The sequence below is a fragment of the Xyrauchen texanus genome, chromosome 3 (assembly GCF_025860055.1).
Source record: "Xyrauchen texanus isolate HMW12.3.18 chromosome 3, RBS_HiC_50CHRs, whole genome shotgun sequence".
In the NCBI taxonomy this organism is placed as follows: domain Eukaryota; kingdom Metazoa; phylum Chordata; class Actinopteri; order Cypriniformes; family Catostomidae; genus Xyrauchen; species Xyrauchen texanus.
This window is the reverse complement of record NC_068278.1, coordinates 513,793-540,000: the sequence shown is the minus strand read 5'-3', so window position 1 is coordinate 540,000 and position 26,208 is coordinate 513,793. Positions and strand designations below refer to the sequence as shown.

Here is a 26,208-nt window from a genome sequence, read left to right as displayed (position 1 = left end):
CGAGCAATCTCTGTATCCATTCTCTGTGATTTCCTGGTATCAACTAGTTCAGGCATGCCCCCCAACTTTCATGCACGCCAGCTACAGCTGTCAGAGAGAACAGATCTATCTAGCATTGGGTCCGCAAATTTCTGTGTCCTGCAAGGAAATATGGAGTAAGGCGAAGATGATATGGTCAATTCTACTTGTTGCAAAAAAACATAATAATTGCTGGCAAATATTATTTAATTTCCATTAAAATATGAAGGTAGCTATAATACTTCTCTCCAGCCAATGCAATGCGTGTCAACAGTGAGGAAATAAAAACTAGTCCACAGCCAGCTAGCAATCTAGTCTAACTATCGTTAGCGAGTTCACTAGCTATTGTTAGATAGATCGCTAGCTAACAAGCAAAAATTGAGCAACATTCAGATTTGCCTTCAGTTTCCCTATGCTGATGTAAGGTTGTTTGGATGGAGTAAAATTAAAATATATGGCTTGGAATAAGTTTCCACTGCTATGCTGACGATACACAACTTTATATTTCTTCAAAACCTGAAGAGATTTCACAATTCTCAAAATTAACAGAGTGTATCAGTGAAATAAAAGATTGGATGGCAGAAATTTCCTTCTACTCAATTCTGACAAAACAGAGGTTCTAATTATTGGACCAAAAAACTCTAAAAATAAGCCACTAAAATATAATTTGACTCTAGATGGATGTACTGTTACATCATCTTCAACAGCGAAGAACTTAGGTGTTATATTTGATACCAATCTGTCCTTTGAAAATCAAATTACAAATGTTTGTAGAACAGCATTCTTCCACCTAAGAAATATTGCTAAATTAAGGCATATGCTCTCTGTTGCTGATGCCAAAAAACTAATTCATGCGTTCATGACCTCAAGACTAGATTATTGTAATGCATTACTGGGAGGATGTCCAGCAAGATCAATAAATAAACTTCAATTGGTTCAAAATGCAGCCGCCAGAGTGCTAACAAGAACCAAGAAATATGATCATATTAGCCCCATTTTATCATTGTTACATTGGCTACCTGTTAAATTCCGTATTAATTTTAAAATTCTGTTAAATATGTACAAAACTTTGAATGGTCTAGCTCTGCAGTACTTAAGTGATCTTCTACCATGCAATATTCCATCACGTTCATTAAGATCGCAAAATTCTGGCCTGTTAATAGTTCCTAGATTATCAAAATCCACAAAAGGAGGTAGATCCTTTTCATATTTGGCTCCTAAACTATGGAATAGTCTCCCAAACACTGTTCGAGATGCAGACACACTCTCTCAGTTTAAGTCTAGACTAAAGACTCATCTATTTAGCCAGGCATACACCTAATTTATCCTCCAACCCACAATTAGGCTGCTTTAGTTGGGTCTGCCGGAACCAGAAACCAGAAACAGTGATCATGATTTCTAACTCTGCAATAAATGTAATGGCATCTATGCTTACATCTTTTTATTTGTTTCGCTGTCTCAACCACAGGACTCCTATCCTGAGGTCACCAGAACCGGCTGGATCCAGCTCCAATCCTGCTTCGTGTTGGACTCCACTGCTACATGTCACTGAATGATGATGACTAAATACAGCCAGTGCCAGCCATACAGGTCCTTCTCAAAAAATTAGCATATTGTGATAAAGTTCATTATTTTCCATAATGTAATGATAAAAATTAAACTTTAATATATTTTAGATTCATTGCACACCAACTGAAATATTTCAGGTCTTTTATTGTTTTAATACTGATGATTTTGGCATACAGCTCATGAAAACCCAAAATTCCTATCTCAAAAAATTAGCATATCATGAAAAGGGTCTCTAAACGAGCTATTAACCTAATCATCTGAATCAACTAATTAACTCTAAACACCTGCAAAAGATTCTGAGGCTTTTAAAAACTCCCAGCCTGTTTCATTACTCAAAACCGCAATCATGGGTAAGACTGCCGACCTGACTGCTGTCCAGAAGGCCATCATTGACACCCTCAAGCAAGAGGGTAAGACACAGAAAGAAATTTCTGAACAAATAGGCTGTTCCCAGAGTGCTGTATCAAGGCACCTCAGTGGGAAGTCTGTGGGAAGGAAAAAGTGTGGCAAAAACGCTGCACAACGAGAAGAGGACCCTGAGGAAGATTGTGGAGAAGGACCAATTCCAGACCTTGGGGGACCTGCGGAAGCAGTGGACTGAGTCTGGAGTAGAAAAATCCAGAGCCACCGTGCACAGGCGTGTGCAGGAAATGGGCTACAGGTGCCGCATTCACCAGGTCAAGCCACTTTTGAACCAGTGGCTACAGAGAAGCAGCACTGGACTGTTGCTCAGTGGTCCAAAGTACTTTTTTCGGATGAAAGCAAATTTTGCATGTCATTCGGAAATCAAGGTGCCAGAGTCTGGAGGAAGACTGGGGAGAAGGAAATGCCCAAATTCCTGAAGTCCAGTGTCAAGTACCCACAGTCAGTGATGGTCTGGGGTGCCATGTCAGCTGCTGGTGTTGTTCCACTGTGTTTTATCAAGGGCAGGGTCAATGCAGTTAGCTATCAGGAGATTTTGGAGCACTTCATGCTTCCATCTGCTGAAAAGCTTTATGGAGATGAAGATTTCATTTTTCAGCACGACCTGGCACCTGCTCACAGTGCCAAAGCCACTGGTAAATGGTTTACTGACCATGGTATTACTGTGCTCAATTGGCCTGCCAACTCTCCTGACCTGAACCCCATAGAGAATCTGTGGGATATTGTGAAGAGAAAGTTGAGAGACGCAAGACCCAACACTCTGGATGAGCTTAAGGCCGCTATCGAAGCATCCTGGGCCTCCATAACACCTCAGCAGTGCCACAGGCTGATTGCCTCCATGCCACGCCGCATTGAAGCAGTCATTTCTGCAGAAGGATTCCCGACCAAGTATTGAGTGCATAACTGAACATAATTATTTGAAGGTTGATTTTTTTTTTTTTTTATTAAAAACACTTCTTTTATTGGTCGGATGAAATATGCTAATTTTTTGACATAGGAATTTTGGGTTTTCATGAGCTGTATGCCAGAATCATCAGTATTAAAACAATAAAAGACCTGAAATATTTCAGTTGGTGTGCAATGAATCTAAAATATATGAAAGTTTAATTTTTATCATTACATTATGGAAAATAATGACCTTTATCACAATATGCTAATTTTTTGAGAAGGACCTGTATATCACTTCAGTCTATTATGATGGACTTCAGAGGATGAACTGATGCCAACTCCAACCTGCATTACGTCGGTCTATTGATGGACTACGATCTTGAAATGGAATGCATAGACTATGCCAACTATTGCCAACAAAAGCCTTCATCAGCCAATTAACAAGGACAATTGCATCTATGTGAACTTCTGCAATTAATCATGATGGACTTCAAAGACTGTGGTCATTAATCTTACAGTTCAAACACAATCGATGTTTAAACACTGACCCTTAACCCTTACTGAATCCATGATTTTAACTATACATAAGTAATATTTACATTACATTCATAATGCTAGCCAGAGGGAATTGCCCCCCACAGTGAGTCTGGTTTCTCCCAAGGTTATTTTTCTCCATTAATCTACAGCTTATGGACTTTTGTGTTCCTTGCCACAGTCGCCTACAGCTTGCTCACAGGGGTTATTAATACAATTATTATTTAATTATTTTTAAACACGATTAAGAATCGTATTTTATCTAAATTGCACAATGATGATTCATCGACTTTATAGACATTACAGTTTTATCGTCTGTTAATGCTGATCTTCTGTAAAGCTGCTTTGAAACGATGTGTGTTGTGAAAGGCGCTATACAAATAAAATATACTTGACTTGACTTGAACAGCCAGATGCATTTTTACTTGACTGAGTTTCAAATAGAATGCATTTCAAACCACCCCCAGAGGTGTTTTTTTCTGGTAATAAGATAACCGATCACATGTGGTCAGACCTAAATACAGGTCTAAATGGGGTCTAAATTGTTTTGTGATCGGATCACAAAAACCATATACAAATGTGGTAAAAAATGCATGTGTCCATGTCAGATTTGAGGTGTGAACGCTAATCCATCCTGTATGCATCACCACAGCAGTGGCATTTACACTTGCATATACACTTGGTCTTTTCATGATAGCAAACCGATCACCAAAAATGCATGAGGTGACCAAGTGTAAAACCCCTTTAAAGTAGTTGGGAAACATCAGACCAGATTCTAGACTAAATTGATTATTATACTATCACAGCAGCGGTTCCAGCAGAAACATGAAGATAAGCTAACACCAGAAAACAAGACAAGATACCTAAGAAAAATGGACATGATCGAAGGGGAACACTGCTTATACTGGTTTTCATGCTTAATTTATTTCCAAGTAAGTTCGGTAAAAGGTTTAATAAATAGGGTTTATGTTAAATATGCAGTAAAATGTTTACATACAAAGTACTAAATCTCTACTGCAAAACAATGTACTTAATAAGTAGAAACTATTAGGAAAACTGCTTGTGATTGTAGGCCTAATTGTTGTTATATTGCATATTGCTGCATATTCTCAAGTTTCCTCCATATTATATTGTAATCCCCCTTTTTGTGTGTGTGTACAGGTGCTGGTCATATAATTAGAATATCATCAAAAAGTTGATTTATTTCAGTAATTCCATTCAAAAAGTGAAACTTGGATATTATATTCATTCATTACACACAGACTAATATATTTCAAATGTCTATTTCATTTAATTGTGATGATTATAACTGACAACTAATGAAAATCCCAAATTCAGTATCTCCGAAAATTAGAATATTACTTAAGACCAATACAAAAAAAGGATTTTTAGAAATGTTGGCCAACTGAAAAGTATGAACATGAAAAGTATGAGCATGTACAGCACTCAATACTTAGTTGGGGCTCCTTTTGCCTATATGACTGCAGCAATGCGGCGTGGCATGGAGTCGATCAGTCTGTGGCACTGCTCAGGTGTTATGAGAGCCCAGGTTGCTCTGAAAGTGGCCTTCAGCTCTTCTGCATTGTTGGGTCTGGCATATCGCATCTTCCTCTTCACAATACCCCATAGATTTTCTATAGGGTTAAGGTCAGGCGAGTTTGCTGGCCAATTAAGAACAGGGATCCCATGGTCCTTAAACCAGGTACTGGTAGCTTTGGCAATGTTTGCAGGTGCCAAGTCCTGTTGGAAAATGAAATCTGCATCTCCATAAAGTTGGTCAGCATCAGGAAGCATGAAGTGCTCTAAAACTTCCTGGTAGATGGCTGCGTTGACCTTGGACCTCAGAAAACACAGTGGACCAACACCAGCAGATGACATGGCACCCCAAACCATCACTGACTGTGGAAACTTTACACTGGACTTCAAGCAACATGGATTCTGTGCCTCTCCTCTCTTCCTCCAGACTCTGGGACCTTGATTTCCAAAGGAAATGCAAAATTTACTTTCATCAGAGAACATAACTTTGGACCACTCAGCAGCAGTCCAGTCCTTTTTGTGTTCTGACGCGGTGTCTTGTTCAAGAGTGGCTTGACACAAGGAATGCGACAGCTGAAACCCATGTCTTGCATACGTCTGTGCGTGGTGGTTCTTGAAGCACTGACTCCAGCTACAGTCCACTCTTTGCGAATCTCCCCCACATTTTTTAATGGGATTTGTTTCACAATCCTCTCCAGGGTGCGGTTATCCCTATTGCTTGTACACTTTTTTTCTACCACATCTTTTCCTTCCCTTCGCCTCTCTATTAACGTGCTTGGACACAGAGCTCTGTGAACAGCCAGCCTCTTTAGCAATTAACTTTTGTGTCTTGCCCTCCTTGTGCAAGGTGTCAATGGTCGTCTTTTGGACAGCTGTCAAGTCAGCAGTCTTCCCCATGATTGTGTAGCCTACAGAACTAGACTGAGAGACCATTTAAAGGCCTTTGCAGGTGTTTTGAGTTAATTAGCTGATTAGAGTGTGGCACCCGGTGTCTTCAATATTGAACCTTTTCACAATATTCAAATTTTCTGAGATACTGATTTTGGTGTTTTTCATTAGTTGTCAGTTATAATCATCAATTAAAAGGAATGAACACTTGAAATATATCAGTCTGTGTGGAATGAATGTATACATTATCCAAGTTTCACTTTTTGAATGGAATTACTGAAATAAATCAACTTCTTGATGATATTCTAATTATATGACCAGCACCTGTATATTTTTTTTTTACAGCAGCTTATTGTAGGCCTAATATTTGAACCTTACTAAAATGTATAAACCTTATAAACATAACATAAACATACCTACTTGCATTGTCTGCTTAGGCTGAAAATTGTAAAAAAAATAAAATAATTAAAAAAAAATAAGGGTTGACCATTGAACTCATATCAGCCATATCAGGGGTTTCACTTTTTAAATTTGTGCAATTTTGTGTGTACAATAATTTAATTAATTATCAGTCAAATTGAAAGGTATAAATAAAAATGTTGATGATGACAAACTAATAATTCAAAATGCAGCTAAAAAAAATTTAGATACTAACCGAATGACAAAATATTAGTGTAGTATACTGTTAAATTGTATAATCATGAATGTAAACTTGTGTTTTGAGGTTGCTTGGGTCTGCTAAGAAACTGCTGTATGGTTCAACAGTTTGCAGCCACAGTGCTCTTCTTTTGGCTTCTATATTCTTATTTGGTGGGCGATAACCATTTTCTTTTGGCTTTCTTTGAAGTGCAAAAAACTATACAATAGCTTTTCGTCATGGTTTTCATTGTTATAATTCTCAAATCTACAGGATATTTCTCCCCATTTTCCTCATAGCAATGAATGAGTAACTATGGTAACAGGGTTTTTCTATACCCAACGAGAGGCCTCCTTACCACCTGTATCTACGAGAAACATATTATATATATAAAAACAATCATACTGTATACAGTTGAAGTCAGATGTTCACTTAAAACTTTAAGTTTAAACCAAATTTAAACTCAGTTTTACACAATTCCTGACATTTAATCGTAGAAAACTTCTCGGGTTACTTGACTGTAACCCTTGTTCCTTGATAAAAGCGGAACGAGATGCTGTGCTGAATTAGTGCTTTGGGAACAACTTTAGGTGTGACCAGCTGTGAATCTGTGTGCAACACGTCAATGAAAATTTACCGGAATTTATAGCCTCTGCCGGTGACATCATTGGATGCACCTGTATTAACAGGAGCTTGCCCTGGGCCCAAAGGAGAATCTGCCATGCCAGTCTGTTCAGCTGGCATGAACGTAGACCTCCTTGATGGTTTATGTAAGAGACTACCGCTGTGTTGTCCACCTGCACCAAGACATGGCAGCATCTTGAGGAAGTATTTCAGGGCCAGAAATACAGCCATCAACTCGAGACAGTTAATTTGACAATTGAGCTGACGACCCTCCCATTCCCCTTGAGCTGGATGACCACTTAAGACCGCTACCCAGCCCGTCAGGGAGGCATCTGTCGTTAGCAACCTGCAAGATGCACCTAGCTGCTCTGATACTCTCGAAACACCAGAGGCGGCGGGAATGGAGTGGTTTCGTGGGGGTATCGGGAGGGTACAGGTAGATGTTTCACGTGACCCGCCCCAAGGGGGGGCTACCCCCACAAAGCTGGGTGCAAAACCGTCAGGGGTTTTTGTTTTTTGAAATAACTGCCCTGAGGTCATGCTTTGGGGGCTGCTGAGGGCAACAAACCGACCCCCAGTATTTACGAGGGGGAGCACGATTCGCCACGCTTTGTTTTTGAGCCTCCCATCTAGAAGGAGCAGGGTGGGGCTGGGTGGCCGATGGCCCCTTCCCCTGAGTGTGGCGAGGAAGGAATTGCCCTAAGGCTTCTTCATGACCTTTTGCCTCCTGGAACCTGGTGATAGCTATATTCATAGCTTCACCAATTAAGCCAGAAGGAAAAACTAGGGCATCGAGAAGGAATGATTTGTCCTTGTCTCTGATGCCCGATAGGTTAAGCCATGAGTGTCACTCCGTTCTGACTAAAGCAGACATAGATGGCATGGGCCATCTGCTTGGTCGTGCAGGGAGACAGATCCATGGCTCGACGAAGCTCAGAGAAAGCCTCTTCGTCGACCGTGGTGCCCACCATAGTGTGCAGGGCAGCACCGGCCTGACCTGCTGCCTGATAAGCCTTCCCCACAAGCATGGAGGTGGTCCTGCACAGTTTTATGGGAAGAGTGGGTCTCTTTAGCGATGATGCCGAGCCAGACGAGAGATAACCCGCAAGTGTCTCCTCTACCAGCGGCATCCCCGAATACATAAACAGATTAGCCTAGTATGCCTGTAACACTGCCATAGTGTGGAGGGCAGCACCAGCCTGACCTGCTGCCTGATAAGCCTTCCCCACAAGCATGGAGGTGGTCCTGCACAGCTTTGTGGGGAGAGTGGGTCTCCTTAGCAACTGTCTTTTCTACCGGCGGCATCACCGAATGCCCCCAAGCCTCAGCACCCACGATAATCAAATATGTCGACGTCGAGGGCACGAAGACACGGGAAGTATAAGGATTCCTCCATGAATGAGAACGCTCGTTATGGAGGTCATAGAAGAAAGGAAGGGACTGATATAGCGTTCCCTTCCATTTTTTTCTTTTTTTTTTTTTGGCCACCAGACAAAAATCTGTCTTCTAGTTTGGAGCGTTTGGGGGGGGGGGTTCTCTTGTTCGCGTGGCCAGTCTAACTATAGTCTGGCCACAGCCCGATTAACCACCTCGAGTAATACTTCAGCCGCTTTATTATTGTGCGTGGAATGAACAGAGGTTCAGCGTCCCCCTCGTGAACCACAGAGGTGCCGAGGTGCGCTTCAGGCTTACGAGAAGGATCAGCTAGATCTGGGGAGAGAGCAAGCGATAGGGACGGACCCGTCTCTCGCTTCTCAGCCAGATCTATGCGAGAGCACCACGATGAAAGATTGGGCGCTGGCTCTTGGTAGTAAGCGAGACGAGTGTGAAGCATTTTGACTGTAAACAGATTGCAATGCCTGCACCCACCCTGCCGCAACGTAAGAGCAGCATGCTCTTCCCCCAAACACACAAAGCAAAACCGCTTGCTTTGTTTATCAGTCACTCTTTTCCTTCTTTTTTTTTTTTTAAAGAAAAGAGAAAGAGAAAGGTTTCTGCGCACTGCCTAACAATTCTAACTCCTAACAGAGGAAAGTAGAAAGTTACTGACAGGCTCATGAAGCACACACACACAGAGTGATCTGAAGACAAAAGATCTGACAATGCACCTTTGACGCATCTATTTATAGCCCTGCTACATGTGCATCCAATGATGTCACCGGCAGAGGCTATAAATTCCAGTCAATTTTCATTGACGTGTTGCACACATATTCACAGCTGGTCACACCTAAAGTTGTTCCCAAAGTGCTAATTCAGCGCAGCATCATAAGTGTTGCTTTTAGAAAGGGAACATTCCCTGTCTAAGGTCAGTTAGGGTCACTACTTTATTTTAAGAATGTGAAATGTCAGAATAATACTAAAAGAGAGTTTAAACTTAAAGAGAGTAACTTAGGTCAAATGTTTTGGGTAGCCTTCCAAAATAAATTTTGGCCCATTCCTCCAGACAGAACTGGTGTCAGGTTTGCAGGCCTCCTTGCTTGCACAAAAATGTTTTAGTTCTGCCCACAAATTTTCAATCAGATTGAGGTCAGGTCTTTGTGATGGCCACTCCACTACCTTGACGTTGTAGTCCTTAAGCCATTTTGCCACAACTTTGAAGGTACGCTTGGGGTCATTCGGAAGACCCATTTGCGAACGAGCTTTAACTTCATGGCTGATGTCTTGAGATATTTCTTCAATATATATATACACATCATTTTCCTAATGATGCCATCTATTTTGTGAAGTGCACCAGTCCCTCCTGCAGCAAAGCACCCCCACAACATGATGATGCCACAACCATGCTTCACCGTTGGAATTGTGTTCTTCGGCTTGTAAGGCTCACCATTTTTCCTCCAAACATAATGATGGCCATTATGGCCAAATAGTTAAATTTTTGTTTCATTAGACCAGAGCACATTTCTCCAATAGTAAGATCTTTGTCCCCATGTGGACTTGCAAACTGTATTCTGGCTTTTTTAATGAGGTTTTGGAACATTGGCTTCTTCCTTGCTGAGCAGCCTTTCAGGTTGTGTCGATATAGGACTTGTTATACTGTGGATATTTATACTTGTTTACCTGTTTCCTCCAGCATCTTCACAAGGTCCTTTGATGTTGATATGGGATTGATTTGCACTTTTCGCACCAAACTACATTCATCTCTAGGAGACAGATTGTGTCTCCTTCCTGAGCGATATGATGGCTGCATGGTCACATGGTGTTTATACTTGTGTACTATTATTTGTACAGATGAACATGGTCCCTTAAGGTGCTTGGAAATTGCTCCCAAGGATGAACCATGGAGTAGTGGTGGTGTAGTGGGCTAAAGCACTAAACTTTTAGCAGAAGGTTGTCAGTTCGATCCCCACAGCCACCACCATTGTGTCCTTGAGCAACGCACTTAACTCCAGGTTGCTCCGGGGGGATTGTCTGTAATAAGGACACTGTAAGTCGCTTTGGATAAAAGCATCTGCCAAATGCAGAAATGTAAATGTAAATGAACCAGACTTCTGGAGGTCCACATATTTATTCTGAGGAATTGGCTGATTTCTTTTTATTTTCCCATGATGTCAAGCAAAGAGGCATTGAGTTTGAAGGTAGGTATTAAATTACATCCACAGATACACCTCCTATCAGAAGCTAATTGGAAAATTGTCTAAAGGATTGACATAATTTTCTGGAATTTTCCTAGATGCTTAAAGGCATATTTAAATTATATGTAAAATTCTGATCCACTGGAATTGTGATACAATGTGTATATTAACAATTGTTTGAAAAATTACTTTTTACTTACGCACAAAGTAGATGTCCTAAATGACTTGCCAAAACTACAGTTTACCAATATTAAATCTGTGGTGGATAAAAAAATTTGTTTTAATGACTTCAACCTAAAGGCGGGTGCACACTGACGATTTATAATAGTCCTTTAGGATTGTTGCTTGTCAGACTGTATGATATGAACGCATTGATATCAGCATGGCACACTGTGCGACATTATGTCAGACTGCACGATATACATCGTAGCTGACTGTGGTCCCCAATCGTCCCGATCAGTGAACGTGACTCACGTTACGGGAGTGTTGCAGAATAGAAGCGAAATTGCGAAACGGAGGAGCATTTTTTTCTCTCTCTCTCTGAAAGTCAGCACATCAGCATTTCCATTGCTCCAATACCAATCCATCACAAGCATAGGCTCACATTTACAAGAAAGATGGATTTTGACAAATAGGCCCATAAAAAGACAAATACAGAAAATTACAGATGTTGAGAATGAACGTGAGTGCGGGAGGTAGCCTACAGTAATAATGAACTACCACAAGCAAATATTCATTGTGGAAATAAAAAGACATGTGGCATGAAATATTACAAACTTCTCCGTTCACTTTGGAGAAAACTCCTGCAGGTGCACCAAGCCAAGGCAATTAGAGAACTAAACGAGGGTAGTCCTGACCCAGCTCTAATGCAGGAGCTGTGCTCGGTGACCGACTTCGCCCTCCGGGCAACGAAGGTCACGGCGCGGGCTCTCGGGCAGGCGATGTCCACCTTGGCGGTCCAGGAGCGCCACCTCTGGTTCAACCTGGTCGAGTCGTGAGAGGCTGACAAGGTACAGTGCCCTGGAACTGGATCTCCCGCTTCCACGTACCCAGCCGTGGCACAATCCCGCCCCGAGCCGATGGTCTACACGGGCCACAAGGATGAAATTGTTCCTCCCCCGTCCCAGGCTGTTCCGGGAACGGTCACAAGGAGCCAGGTAAGAGCTTCGATGTCCCTAGACTCAGCACCCCGGGCTCCGCCCCGTCGTGAGGCCCCGCCTGCTGATACGTCCGACGCTATAGTCCCCTTGGTCCCTCTCGCATGGAGTTTGGGGCCGTGGCTCGTGCTCCCCAACCCGTCGCGTTGACTGATCAGGACCGTCCAACTCGGCTATGCGATTCAGTTTGCCAGACGGCCGCCCAGGTTCAATGGCGTAAGCTCCACATTGGTTAGAGGCAAGAACTGCCTTGCGTGTGGAAATTGCCTCCCTTCTACGGAAGGGCGTGATAGAGCCTGTCCCTCCAGCCGAGATGAAGAAGGGGTTTTACGGCCCCTACTTCATCATACCCAAAAAAGGCGGCGGTTTGCGGCCAATCCTCGATCTGCGAGTTCTGAACTGGGCTCTGCACAGACTCCCGTTCAAGATGCTCACGCAGAAATGCATTCTAGCAAGCGTCCAGTATCTGGATTGGTTCGCGGCGGTAGACCTGAAGGACGCATACTTTCATGTCTTGATCCTTCCTCGACACAGACCCTTTCTCCGGTTTGCCTTCGGGGGTCAGGCATATCAGTACAAAGTCCTCCCCTTCGGCCTGTCCCTATACCCTCGCGCCTTCACAAAGGTCGCAGAGGCAGCCCTTGCCCCACGGAGGGAAGCAGGTGTCCGCATCGACAACAGGCTAATCTTAGCTCACTCGTGAGACATGTTGTGTGCTCACAGGGACCTGGTGCTCAGGCACCTCAGCCGCTTGGGGCTTCGGGTCAACTGGGAAAAGTTGATGGCGCATCTCACCAGTGAGCATGCACAGTCAGTGCTGAGCTGTCTGCATACGTTCAGACGGAACACGTTGGTCCCACTGAAATCCTTTCAGAGGCTCCTGGGGCATATGGCATCCTCAACGACGGTCACACAGCTTGGGTTGATGCTTATGAAACCACTCCAGCACTGGCTAAAGACCCGAGTCGAAAGACGAGCATGGCACCATGGCACACACCATGTCCTTGTCACGCAGGCTTGTTGCCGATCTCTCAGCCCCTGGTCAGACCTAGCGTTCTTACGGGCAGGAGTTCCCCTAGGCCAGGTCTCCAGGCATGTCATGGTCACGACAGATGCCTCCCAATGGGGCTGGGGCCCCGTATGACTGCATTGGCACATCAACTGCCTTGAGTTGCTGGCAGTACTACTTCCCCTGAGGAGGCTTTTGCCGTTAATCCGGGGCAAGCATGTGTTGCTCCGGACGGACAACACAGCCGCGGCGGCGTATATCAACCGCCAAGGCGGTCTACGCTCTCGTCACAACTTGCCTGCCGTCTCCTCCTTTGGAGTCAGCACCGACTCAAGTCACTGCGAGCCACTCACATCCCAGGCTACCTCAACAGCACAGCAGACGTGCTGTTACGGCAGGTTACATCCAAGGGAGAATGGAGGCTCCACCCCCAGGTGGTTCAGCTGATCTGGAGTCGATTCGCCCAAGCACAGGTAGACCTGTTCGCTTCCCCGGAATCCTCCCACTATGGTACTCTCTGACCGAGGCCCCCCTCGGCACAGATACCTTGGCACACAGCTGGACCCCGGGGCTTCACAAGTATGCATTTTCCTTCCAGTCAAGGAGGATGGGGAAAAGGTCCTCTTAGTGGCCACTTATTGAACCTCCCGGATTTGGTTCTCGGACCTCACGCTCCTCGCGACAGCCCCCCCTGGCGAATTGCCCTGAGGAAGGACCTTCTTTCTCAGGGACAGTGCGCCATCTGGCACCCACGACCAGACCTCTGGAATCTTCATGTCTGGCCCTTGGACGGGACGCGGACGCCTTTATGGCCTGAAGTGGCGTCTGTTTGCTCAGTGGAGTTCTTCCCGTGGTGAAGACCCCCAGAGATGCGCAGTTGGATCAGTGCTTTCCTTTCTGCAGGAAAAGTTAGAGGGCCGGCTGTCCCCCTCCACCTTGAAGGTGTATGCAGCCGCTATATCGGCACATCACGATGCAGTGGAAGGTAAGTATTTAGGGAAGCACGATTTGGTCATCAGGTTCCTGAGAGACGCGAGGCTGTTAAACCCCCCCAGGCTGCGCTGTGGTCCTTTGGGGCCTTCGGGGAGCTCCCTTCGAGCCCCTTGAGTCAGCAGAGCTAAAGGCGCTCTCTCTGAAGACCGCACTCCTGACGGTGCTCACCTCCATCAAGAGGGTAGGCCTACGAGCCCATTCTACCAGGGGCTTTGCCTCTCTAGCGTATGACATATGTAGAGCCGCGGGTTGGGCAATACCTAACACCTTTGCGAGGTTCTATATCCTCAGGGTTGAGCCAGTTTCGGGTCAGCTGGCCGGGTGAATCGCTTGTGCATAGCGCCTTTCCCCTCCCTTGAGGCAAAGCTCTTTCCCCAGTTGCATTCGCAGGAAGTGTGAACACTGGACGTTCTTCCTCCCTAGCCTAGCGGCCGTCGAGTCTTCGGAGAGGCTCGCTGCCACCCCTGTACGGGCGTCACTAGGCCCCCATACTGAGGTAAGTGCTCCACATGTGCTGGTTGTCCCCTTCGGCAACCCTGTGTGATGTATATCCCGCAAAAGTGCCCTCTGCCCCAGGTCGCCGTGTCCCTTCGGCCACAACACTGAACCAACCGCTGAAAGCGCCGGGTCTTTGGCTCGGCTCCTCGGTGCGATACCTGATGTGTATTTGCAGCGTCACTCCTTTTATAAACGTATGTCCGGGGGAGTGGCATGAAAATTCCACACGCCAATTCTCATTGGCCTTTTCTCAAAATCAGAGATGTCTGGGCTCCGCAGGAGCGACCCCTAGTGTTAACTCGTAGACATAACATCTCTTTCCTTCCATCAGGAAATGGAGGTTACGTCAGAAACCGAGACATTTTCAACACTGCTTATGCACTGCGCTCCTGCGCTCCACAAGAGAAGGTAAACACCCTTGAACTGATGCAAAAATGTTTAATGGGAGATGCCGCTTGTCAATTACTTAGCTGAATGTGGTCAATGTCAGAGTTCTGGAACATTCAGTAGCAACATTGAAACTTGGCACATCCAGTCACGATGAGACAATAAGGTAAAGACCGTATTCACATCAGCACCACCTTTTATTTTTCAAAGTCTCTTCAATTGGTTTACGTATTTTTCACGTCCATGTGAGCTTTTTGACTGGATTCATGTGTTTCCCACATTGTTAATCCATTAAACATCCAAGCAGAGTGTTTGTATAATAAAAACAAACAAAGACATACACACACTGTACAAAACCGCACAAAACAAGTTGAGAGAACAGATCGTTTTGAAGATCGCATCATCTAATGCAGATTTCCTGGAAGCCTCATGAATCACAACTGAATCAAGCTCACTTTCTAATCAAGCTTGACAAGCTGCAACTTGACACTATTGGATCTCATGCTGATTACACAAAAACACACTGTTCTGCCATTCGGTTGAATGACATTGTCATGCTGTTGAGAAAATATCTCCTGTCAGTTACTGTATTTGAGTGTAGGCCAGATGGAAGGTAAGTGTGAGCCATTTCACTATTCTATATATATATATACACTCACCTAAAAGATTATTAGGAACACCATACTAATACTGTGTTTGACCCCCTTTCGCCTTCAGAACTGCCTTATTTCTACGTGGCATTGATTCAACAAGGTGCTGAAAGCATTCTTTAGAAATGTTGGCCCATATTGATAAGATAGCATCTTGCAGTTGATGGAGATTTGTGGGATGCACATCCAGGGCACGAAGCTCCCGTTCCACCACATCCCAAAGATGCTCTATTGGGTTGAGATCTGGTGACTGTGGGGGCTATTTTAGTACAGTGAACTCATTGTCATGTTCAAGAAACCAATTTGAAATGATTCGAGCTTTGTGACATGGTGCATTATCCTGCTGGAAGTAGCCATCAGAGGATGGGTACATGGTGGCCATAAAGGGATGGACATGGTCAGAAACAATCCTCAGGTAGGCCGTGGCATTTAAACGATGCCCAATTGGCACTAAGGGGCCTAAAGTGTGCCAAGAAAACATCCCCCACACCATTACACCACCACCACCACCAGCCTGCACAGTGGTAACAAGGCATGATGGATCCGTGTTCTCATTCTGTTTACGCCAAATTCTGACTCTACCATCTGAATGTCTCAACAGAAATCGAGACTCATCAGACCAGGCAACATTTTTCCAGTCTTCAACTGTCCAATTTTGGTGAGCTCTTGCAAATTGTAGCCTCTTTTTCCTATTTGTAGTGGAAATGAGTGGTACCCGGTGGGGTCTTCTGCTGTTGTAGCCCATCCGCCTCAAGGTTGTGCATGTTGTGGCTTCACAAATGCTTTGCTGCATACCTCGGTTGTAACGAGTGGTTATTTCAGGCAAAGTTGCTCTTCTATCAGCTTGAATCAGTCGGCCCATTCTCCTCTGACCTCTAGCATCAACAAGGCATTTTCGCCCACAGGACTGCCGCATACTGGATGTTTTTCCCTTTTCACACCATTCTTTGTAAACCCTAGAAATGGTTGTGCGTGAAAATCCCAGTAACTGAGCAGATTGTGAAATACTCAGACCGGCCGTCTGGCACCAACAACCATGCCACGCTCAAAATTGCTTAAATCACCTTTCTTTCCCATTCTGACATTCAGTTTGGAGTTCAGGAAATTGTCTTGACCAGGACCACACCCCTAAATGCATTGAAGCAACTGCCATGTGATTGGTTGATTAGATAATTGCATTAATGAGAAATTGAACAGGTGTTCCTAATAATCCTTTAGGTGAGTGTATATTTTCAGTTCAGTGTATTTTTAAAACATTCAGGTTGATTAGCATGAATTTGTGAATTGTTTAATTTACCGTTAATGTTTTACTGTTAATAATTTCTTCTTGTTTAGAAGATACTGCAGCAGAAGGTTCCACTCCAGCTGATGTGATCATTTTCATTGAGGGAACTGAGGTGCTGGTTGGATGTAAAAATCTCACAAATGCGTGTCTTCTACTCATGGGTTTCATTTACTCCCTGAACTTCAAATGTGCTTCTCAGCTTTGAGGAATAGCTGAAGTGTTTCAAAAGATCTTTCTTGAGATATTCTAAAATGTTCTCAAAGTTCACTCTTTGCACACTAAGCTACTAATGTACAGTAAGTCTGTTAGTTGTGGATACTCAATATTTGCACTTTTTCACTTTGTATTTGTTCCTTTGTGCAGAAAGTAATTGTGTTCTGAAAAGTTTTACTTCAAGTATTATAGTGAAAAAGACTAAACTAATGCGATGGGGAGATGTAAAGGCAGATAGATCCAGATATAGGTTTTCTGAACAAAGATGTAAAAGATATGTGGACAGTTGTTTGGGTGTTGTTTTATTGTACCCTTTCTCTTTTATCCTTTGACCAAAATATTAATGTATTTAAAGATACATTTATTACAGTTTAGGAGTCAGTAAAACTAAGAGTCAGTCAAATTTACTTGAAGCAGAGTATTACAAAGTTGCATTTACTTGAGAATTTCTAATTAAAAGCCTCAAAGAATTGTGTGTAACCTTTACTTGAAATTAAGGTCTGTTAAATTTACTAGCAATTTCTGAATTTTTTTCAAGTAAACTCCACTCCAAATTTTTTTCAATGCAACTTTGCATATTAAAAGATCCATCTTCGGATTTTAAGAATTGATATTGAGATCATTCAAAATTAATATTGTGATTAATCAGGAAATCTATATGTTTACCCAGCCGTAATCCCTGTTATTTTTATATTAAGTCATACATATTGTTCATAAGCAATTCTTCACATTTATTGACCCATTGGTGGCGCTGTCACCAACCATGGTCCTTATGAATCATGAATCAGTTTTGTATCGATAGGACAAAGGGTTGCTGAGATACAGCCTCACTTCCTGTTTTACACTTACCTCATTAAGGTCAAGGTGGCTCCATAGAGTTTGTCCTAGAGGTCCCAAATTTGCTATGGGGTCTATTCATACCCAACCCTATCAGTGTGCCAAATTTTATTATTACGTCCTGCTGAATATTTTTGTCATTACAGCAGAAACAATTTAAAATACTCCGTAATTTTTGGGTATACAGATAAGTGTAAGACATCATTAGAGACTATAAAGGGTCTACTTTATTTGTGTACACTCACAATAACAACAAAATCTTCTGCTTTTGTAAAATAAAGAAAATAAAATGGTGAGCTTTGAGTGCTTTGTAGTGGTCTAAGTACATAACTGGTAATCTGGTAATCAGAAGGACGCTGGTTCAAGCCCCACAGCCACCACCATTGTGTCCTTGAGCAAGGCACTTAACTCCAGGTTGCTCCAGGGGGATTGTCCCTGTAATAAGTCCCTGTAATAAGGGCTCTGTAAGTCGCTTTGGATAAAAGCATCTGCCAAATGCATAAATGTAAATGTATATAATTATATACCATATAATTATGGTATGTAACATGATATGATATAAAAATAATATGAATATTTACATTATATTTTATCTATTTATTATAGATCACAAATTGCCTTTTACAATATATTTAAATAGAAAATGGTTCTTTTAAATTGTAAAAAGAGTTCAGAATATCAATGTTTCTGTATTTTGGATCTAATAAATCCAGTCTTGGTGAGCAGAAGAGACTTCTTTTAACGGTAGTGTAGGTCTAAAATTAAGTAATGTCTTTATGTAAAGAAAATGTATAGTCAGATTTCTTCTTTTAACTTAAAACTTGATTTTGATCATTAAGTCTCCTCACATTCATTCTCTATCCCTCATTGATAGGCCCAGGGGAGGGTCTTTGTCTCTCAGGTGTAAATTACCTCCATATTCATGATCATTCACGCCTCCTCGCATATTACCTTTCAACACTAAAATTGTCTTACAAAAGTTAAATTACTATATTGTTTTGTATGAATGAGTGATCATGATGGTTTACACATCATTTTGTAGAAAAATCTCTAAGCTACAAGATCCAGTTCTCAAAAGTCTTGTGGACAAATGTTTAGTATGTGTTATATGGCCTTATTTCAGTGACTAAAAATTTTAGTTTTTTCAAAAAACATGCATAAACGTTATTTTCTCAAAAATACAAACCTGTACACACCTGTTGCTCACATATTATTGTAGCCCAGTTTGTGCTGAAAACAGTGTTATCAGATTTTAGCCATTAATATGTTTTAAGCAACTGAAAAAAACACAAATATCAAGGCATGTCAAAACTTCTCCAGGGCCCAAAATACCCTCAGACCCCAGAAGGTTAATCATGCATTCCCTATAGTTAGCAAGATAATAAATGATCCTACTTAGCTAGCATATTCAGTGCATGCAATACTGTATTTATTGACTGTATTTACATGATCAGCTGCGACATGAAATGGAGATGGTTAACAAGCACTCAGAGTGGTGCTGCTCAGTGAAGGATAAGTCATATTTTGTTTGACACTGACAACAAAAGTTAACAGGAGGGTGTGTGTTTGCGAGATAAGTTTGATATGTGATATAACAAGCTTTTTCTGTAGTCATTTACATAGTCTGTAAGTATGTTACACTTAATATTTTTATAATCGGTTCAAATTTTAAATGTCAGGTAGTGTAATCCAGCCTTTAGCAGACAGCGAGGTAGCTCACTAAGTTTTAGGACAGAGCTGATGTCACTTTCTTTTTCCACCTATCTCAGTGAGTACCTGGCTCTTGATGACTTCATCATCCCAGTTGATTTGCAGGACGTAGCCGCTGTTGCATGTGACAGTGCAGTGTGCTCCATTGATGTAACCACTATTGCTGCATTTCACCTCTGCGTACCGGATCGTCGGTTCCTGGCAATCTATGGTTTCACATGAGTAATGAACACAACTGCAAACAGAAAGAGAGAGAGAGAGAGAGTTGCTAAGTGAGCTGCACACAAATACATTATGTCAGGACACCTCTGAAGAGTCTCAGCAGGATACTACATGTCACATCTAACTCCTGCGAGACACACACACACACACACTCCACGGCCATCCTGACATAAGTTTTTAATTCTTCACTGCGAGCTGCTGGTGTATAAATAGATTGTGCTTGGCCAATCTTCCCACCGCTGTATCTAAACAAATGAGAGTTTCTAGCAGTAAAATAGAAACACTCATTGAGTCAGCAAGTCAACTTCTGCTCAAATTGAAAAAAAAAAGAGTCTGACACAATATACTGCGGTTATGCTGTACGGAACGCTTTGCATCCTACTGGAAGTGCTAGGTCATGGTGGTCAACAAATCCAAGACATGCTTTGGTAAATGGTTAACCAGCTAAACCAGGTACTCACCGAATAACCAAGGACATCTACAATCACTAACTAGGCTGACCAATATGATCTACGAGGTTGACCTCAGCCCAACCAGCTGATCAACCACCTAAACCAATTTTAACTTTAAACCAAATAACCCACTTCAACCAGCTAGAACTATCACACTATCTATTAGCATATTTAGTTAAAGACTACCTTGTTAAAAAGACAAGCTTAACCAGCATGCAATTCCTATGCTTGTCTAAACTGGATATTGCTGGTTTAGCTGGTGGACCAGTGTGGCCATGCTTTTCACCAGAAAATCCTAGCTGTGAAGCTTGAACAGCATGTTCTTTCAGTGGAAGCAGGTTAAGCTAGTTAAGAAGGTGCTGGTCTTTTCAGTAGGGTACTAGCCTGTTCACTGATAGTCTGATTCATATTGCACACAAAAATGTCAAGACCAGTATCTAATCACCAGTATCTAATTTGAAGTAAAAATTTGCTTGGGGAAAAGCCCAGCAACCATTCAGTAAACAGAATTAAAAAATCTCTGATATGGCAAGCATTACACCATAGTAAGCAAAACACATTGCATGAATATGACATACAAAGCAACCCCACACAACTTCTGAAGTCACCAAAAACTGAAAGAAACAGAAATGTTTCACACCTGCTAAAGAGACATACCACGCTGAGAGCCATAAGATCATGAATAAAAAATATATTTAAAATGGTGGTGTGCTGATATGGCTGATATCAAACATAACAGAAAGAAAGAACAAACTGGTCATGATGCATTTAGCAAATAATCAAAGTTTTTCCAGTAGCCCCAAGCTGGTCTCAAACCAGCAACCTTTCAATCACCACAGCTCACAGGCATGGTGCACCTTACCGGTGAACCTCATCTCCACAGGTGCTCAAAATGCATACCAACCTGAGAGAGTCAGCAGGTTTTGCATAAAAACAAAGTATTCAAAATTGTGGAGAGGTATGGCTGATCTCAAACACAGAAGAACAAAAGAACAGATCTTCATAATATATTTTGCTAACACTTCTGATTTTCAAGTTGCCCCAAACTGGTTTCGAACCAACAACATTTTGACATCCAGAGCACAAAGACATGGCGTACTAACTGCTGGGTCACATAGCCACAGGTTTTACAGTTCTGAAGCAATATATACCAAAATCAGAATCTGCATGTTTTAAATTTAACAACTATTCAAAATGGTGGAGAGACGATATGGCTATCATCATATACAGTGGAAAGAAAAAACGAATTGGTCATAATGCTGGTCTTGAACTGGCAATCTTTTGACCTCCAGAGCACAAAGACATGGCACACTGACCATTGGGAGAAATTGCCACAGGTTTTACAGGTGCTGAAGAGATATGGCAAGATGAGAGTCTGCATGATTTAAATTTAAAACTGTGTGGACTACGGATATAGCTGATATCAAACACAGCAGAAAGCAAGAACAAACAGTTCATGAGGAATTTTGCAATTTAAAAAAAAAAAATTCAGTCATCCCAAGCTGTTTAAACCAGTAACCTTTTGATCTCCACAGCACACAGGTATAATGCACCATATCACTGGACCACATTGCCACAGATTTTACAGTTGCTGATGAAACATACAAAGCTGAGAGTCAGCAAGATTTAAATAAAAAACAGCCAATATCAAACACAGCAGAATTAAACGTGCCCTTCAAGTGGAGTATGAAATATTGAAATTACGAGCACATGAATGACCCCACAAAGTCGTATTAAGGAGTGGGAAACTCTGAATTCTAGATGATACACAAGTTTCCGAGTTGGGACGTTGGAAGGGGCGTGTCAACATGAAAGATTATAGGAAGTTGCCAATTATTTCAACTTCTGTAATTTATTCCAATAATGTTAATTTGTTTTATATTACATTCAACTAATGACTCCCCTTTGCAGTTTGTTTAAAGCAAATTAATTATTAATATGTTAGATACCATGCATTAATAAATCATATATGTTATTAATAAGTGGTGCAGGTTTATTCACAAATGTTTATTCTCCGGTACAACAGAATAAATTGCTTTTGCCGTCGTTCATTTTAGTAATTGAATTCATGACACTTGAATGCATGACATGTATCTGTAATAAGCCCTGCAACTATTCAGTAAACAATACAAAGATATCCAGTACAATATAACATCAACTTTAACACTGGTCAACCTGGGAATCAAAATCACAACACTGAGCCACTCAGATTAAAGTGTGGGTTCTCTTTTGAACTATAGTCCACTGCCTCAAGTATCAACAGGACAGGATGCAGATTATACAATTTTCTTTTAAATCCAACAATGTATTTAAAAATATATTTTTAATAAATGTCAAAATGGTGGAGAAGCAGTATGGCCGATATGAGGAAAAACTGGTATAGCTGAAATCCACATGACATAAGGAATCCACAAACACCAAACCTATGATTTTAGGACAGACAAAAGTTACTGGCAAAAAAAATCTATTTTTCACAATTATTGACCCACATGTGACACTGTTACTAAACTCTGCATGTGCCTTCAGACAATGGTCCTCATAAGGCATTCCAAGTTTCGTTTCGATAGGACACAGTGTTGCCAAGAAACATAAATATATTCATTTTCTATTATTTATTTTAAGGCACAATATTCAATCATGTTTTTTTATTAAACCACACTATTATGACTAGATTACTATATTAAAGCTTTTTCTGTTAAAGCACAATTTCCTGTAAAGCTGCTGGGAATTTTGTGTATTGTGAAAAGCGCTATACAAATAAAAATGACTTGACTTGATATGGCAGTGTTTTTATGCATATGCACCACTTAATTGGCTTGTTCAGACACTAACTTTAAATTAAAGAGGTTGTGAACAACATTTTAAGACTTGGAAAGTAACATCGAGGAATTTCTTTATTTATTTATAAAAAAAAATTAATAAGACAACTGGGGAAGTTTTTTGGTTTTGACATCTACACATATCTTTGTTACATAAAGATTAATTAATGTGGCCAGATGAACAATGCTGGACAAATTGACGGCTAAACGCAAACCTCAGAAAGAGAAAAAGCCAGTGGGAAGGGAAAATAAACCTTTACTAAAATCAATTTGTAAATGCAGAGTTGGCATTTTTCAATACACTATATATTAGGGCTGTCAATCGATAAAATATTTTAATCAAATTAATTACATAGTGTCCTTGATGAATTAATTGCGATTAATCGCATATACAAATATTTGCTGAGAAAGCCCCTTATATAACAATAATTCAATATATAATGATGAAATAATTATACATAGTTGTCTTTAAATATTATATATATTTATAAATATAAAGACAATAAAAAAGCGGCTTTAGAATACATATATTGTTTACTACCATATTATTGAACATAAGCCAATCATTGGCACACAGTTCACAGCAATCCATTTCACAATTGAATTTGTCAATCAGTTCGAGATTTATTATGAGGGCTTATTTAAGGACCTGTAAACCTGTAAACCTGCATCAGACATGCTTGGGTAGCATCTCGTGTGTTGCGTAAACATAAAATTTAGGTCACTGTGTCAATTTAAATATAGTTTAATACTTAGAACACATCTTGAGATCCCTTCAGATTTGCACTCTATCAAGTGTTTTGAATGCCAGAACGTAATGCATGTTTGTGTTGTGTGTCTGCCAAAGGGTGGTTTTGTTCTCTGTATAAACTGTGTGTTGCCCATACAGCTGAAGTTAAACTTACTGCCCTCTGGAGTAAACAGGTGGTACTACAAGCTTGCATTTCTCAGGAATCCTCCTTATTACGGTACGGGGGCATTGTGATTAATTGTGTTAATTTAACAGCCCTAATATATATATATATATATATATATATATATATATATATACTGTATATATGTTTCACGTTCTGATACGTCGGACATTCAGTGTGTGTGTGTAGGTGTGTTTAAGGTTTGAGTGGTTTACGAAGAAATTTTTTTAGGTTACAAACTGGAAATTATAAGGTTATTATGCTATAAATGTGGATTATGAGGATGTTTTTAGTATCCCCATAATTCAAATTGCTTAAAAAATAGACTAAACCATAGATAAACATCTATGTTTATGTAAAAATGCAGAAAGTTTTTTGTGAGGGTTAGGTTTAGGGGTAGGGTTATGGGATAGAATCTATAGTTCGTACAGCATAAAAATCATTATGTCTATGAGGAGTCCTCATAATGATAGCTGTGTCTGTGTGTGTGTGTGTGTGTGTGTGTGTGTGTGTGTGTGTGTGTGTGTGTGTGTGTGTGTGTGTGTGTGTGTGTGTGTGTGTGTGCAGAATAAGACAGAACCCACTTAAGGGCTTGGGTGGTGGGTTATTCAAATATTTGTCTGCTCCGACTATAACATGTTCCTGTTTCAAAGATTACCTCATTCTATAAAGCAAGCCAATTATGGGTTTATATGAGCTTCAGAATGCTATGGACTGTTCAGAAGGATATTTTGTAGCAAGCATGATGAGAGTGTAACAGTGCAAATTTAAATCTTGTATGTGGAATGGAATAGCCTGTCCATGGGCTAATCATTTTTATTTGTATTGATTTATTTATGAAATAATTCTGTTGGACTGTCATTTGAGGTTAATTCAAAGTAAACATTCCAAGCAGGTGAACACGCACTGATTTATTAATAACTTTCAATTGAAGAGTGCACACTATGGAGTATTTTGAAAAACACATGTATTTTCCTTTGCTACTCCAATAGTACAGCTCCAAAGTGCTCCAAATTCATGTTCACATAATTTAAAAAAAAATCTGTGAATATTTCAGCTCTGTTGGAGCTCACAATACAAGTACCAAGAATGTTATACAAGGGTACCAAAATTGTGAAGCTCCAAAATGCCTAAAAAGCGTAAAAGTAATCTATTAGACTCCAGTAGTTTTGAGCTCAAACCATAAAAATGGCATACCTGAACTTAAATGGTTGTATTTACTGGACCCTTTGGAACATGGACACAGTTGTAGTATCTTTTGAAAGAAGACACTTTGGGCTTTATTTCAGAATTAATATATGTTTTTAAAGTTAGAGAAGCTGAAGTTTATAGTAATTGAAATATTTTGTGCTGAACATAATGTTATAATCTAAAAAAACAATAATAAAAGTACCAAGACCACCCAGAAATACAATGTTCTCAAAGCCACATGTCTAAAGACATTATGTTTTAAATTTGGTTCCTGCAAGCTTTTTTCTCTGAAAATCGTACAGCATAAAATGAAGTCTCCGCCTTTCAAATCAACACAAAATCTGACTGTACTGCTTGGCAATTATGAATAAAACTATGCCCCATTTTTAAAAATAGACTTTTGAGACAGGCTCATTTTGTTTATGTGACTTTAATATATAAGATAACATACAGATTTACAACATTAATGCTGCTCAGATTGCATAGTATGTTGAAGAGCAATGATGAAGGGTAATAATTTCAGGCGAGATCTCATGAAAACGATGGAGAATATATCAATATTTCTCAGATTTATAAATTTTATGGACAAAAAGTGCTATTGGATGTTTTTCAATGACTGCTTTTCATGGACAATTGACCCAAGTGTGGCGAACTGGATTCATCAGGCAATCGCATTTTCATAAAAAAGGTATGAATTCCCCTTTTGATATTGCATGTTTTCATTTGTACTCCTGGCACAAATAACTAAATTGCTGTTTCTGGAGGATTGCTATCATGAAACAGAGATCAGATATCAATGTTGAACCCTTAGACCTTTGAAAAGATGTATAATTTGTGAACATTAATTACATTTATAGAACATAAACTATATATTAAATGTAAGCAGTGACGTCACTACCACATGTAGTCGATTGCGTATCAACAAATTTAATCTTCAGAAGCATTATAATAAGTGTGGCTGAGAAACATATCAATATTTAAGTCCGGTTTTAACATTAATTCTCTTCTCTGTAGGTCGCGACATGCACAAAGAATGCAAATCACCAAAAGCAAAAGAATAAGAATGTTAAAGTGAAAGTGGAGTGTGATAGTACAAAACTGACATAAATAAATATCTTCTTCTCACCCACACTTATATTGCTTCTTAAGTTATAGGTTTAACCGCTGTAATTTATAGATTGC

At 40.8% G+C, this 26,208-nt stretch overlaps 1 pseudogene; it reads right to left on the bottom strand.

Moving 5' to 3' along the window:
• Window positions 1-26,208, bottom strand: part of LOC127633142 (pappalysin-1-like) — a 359,290-nt pseudogene that overhangs the window by 51,257 nt on the left and 281,825 nt on the right.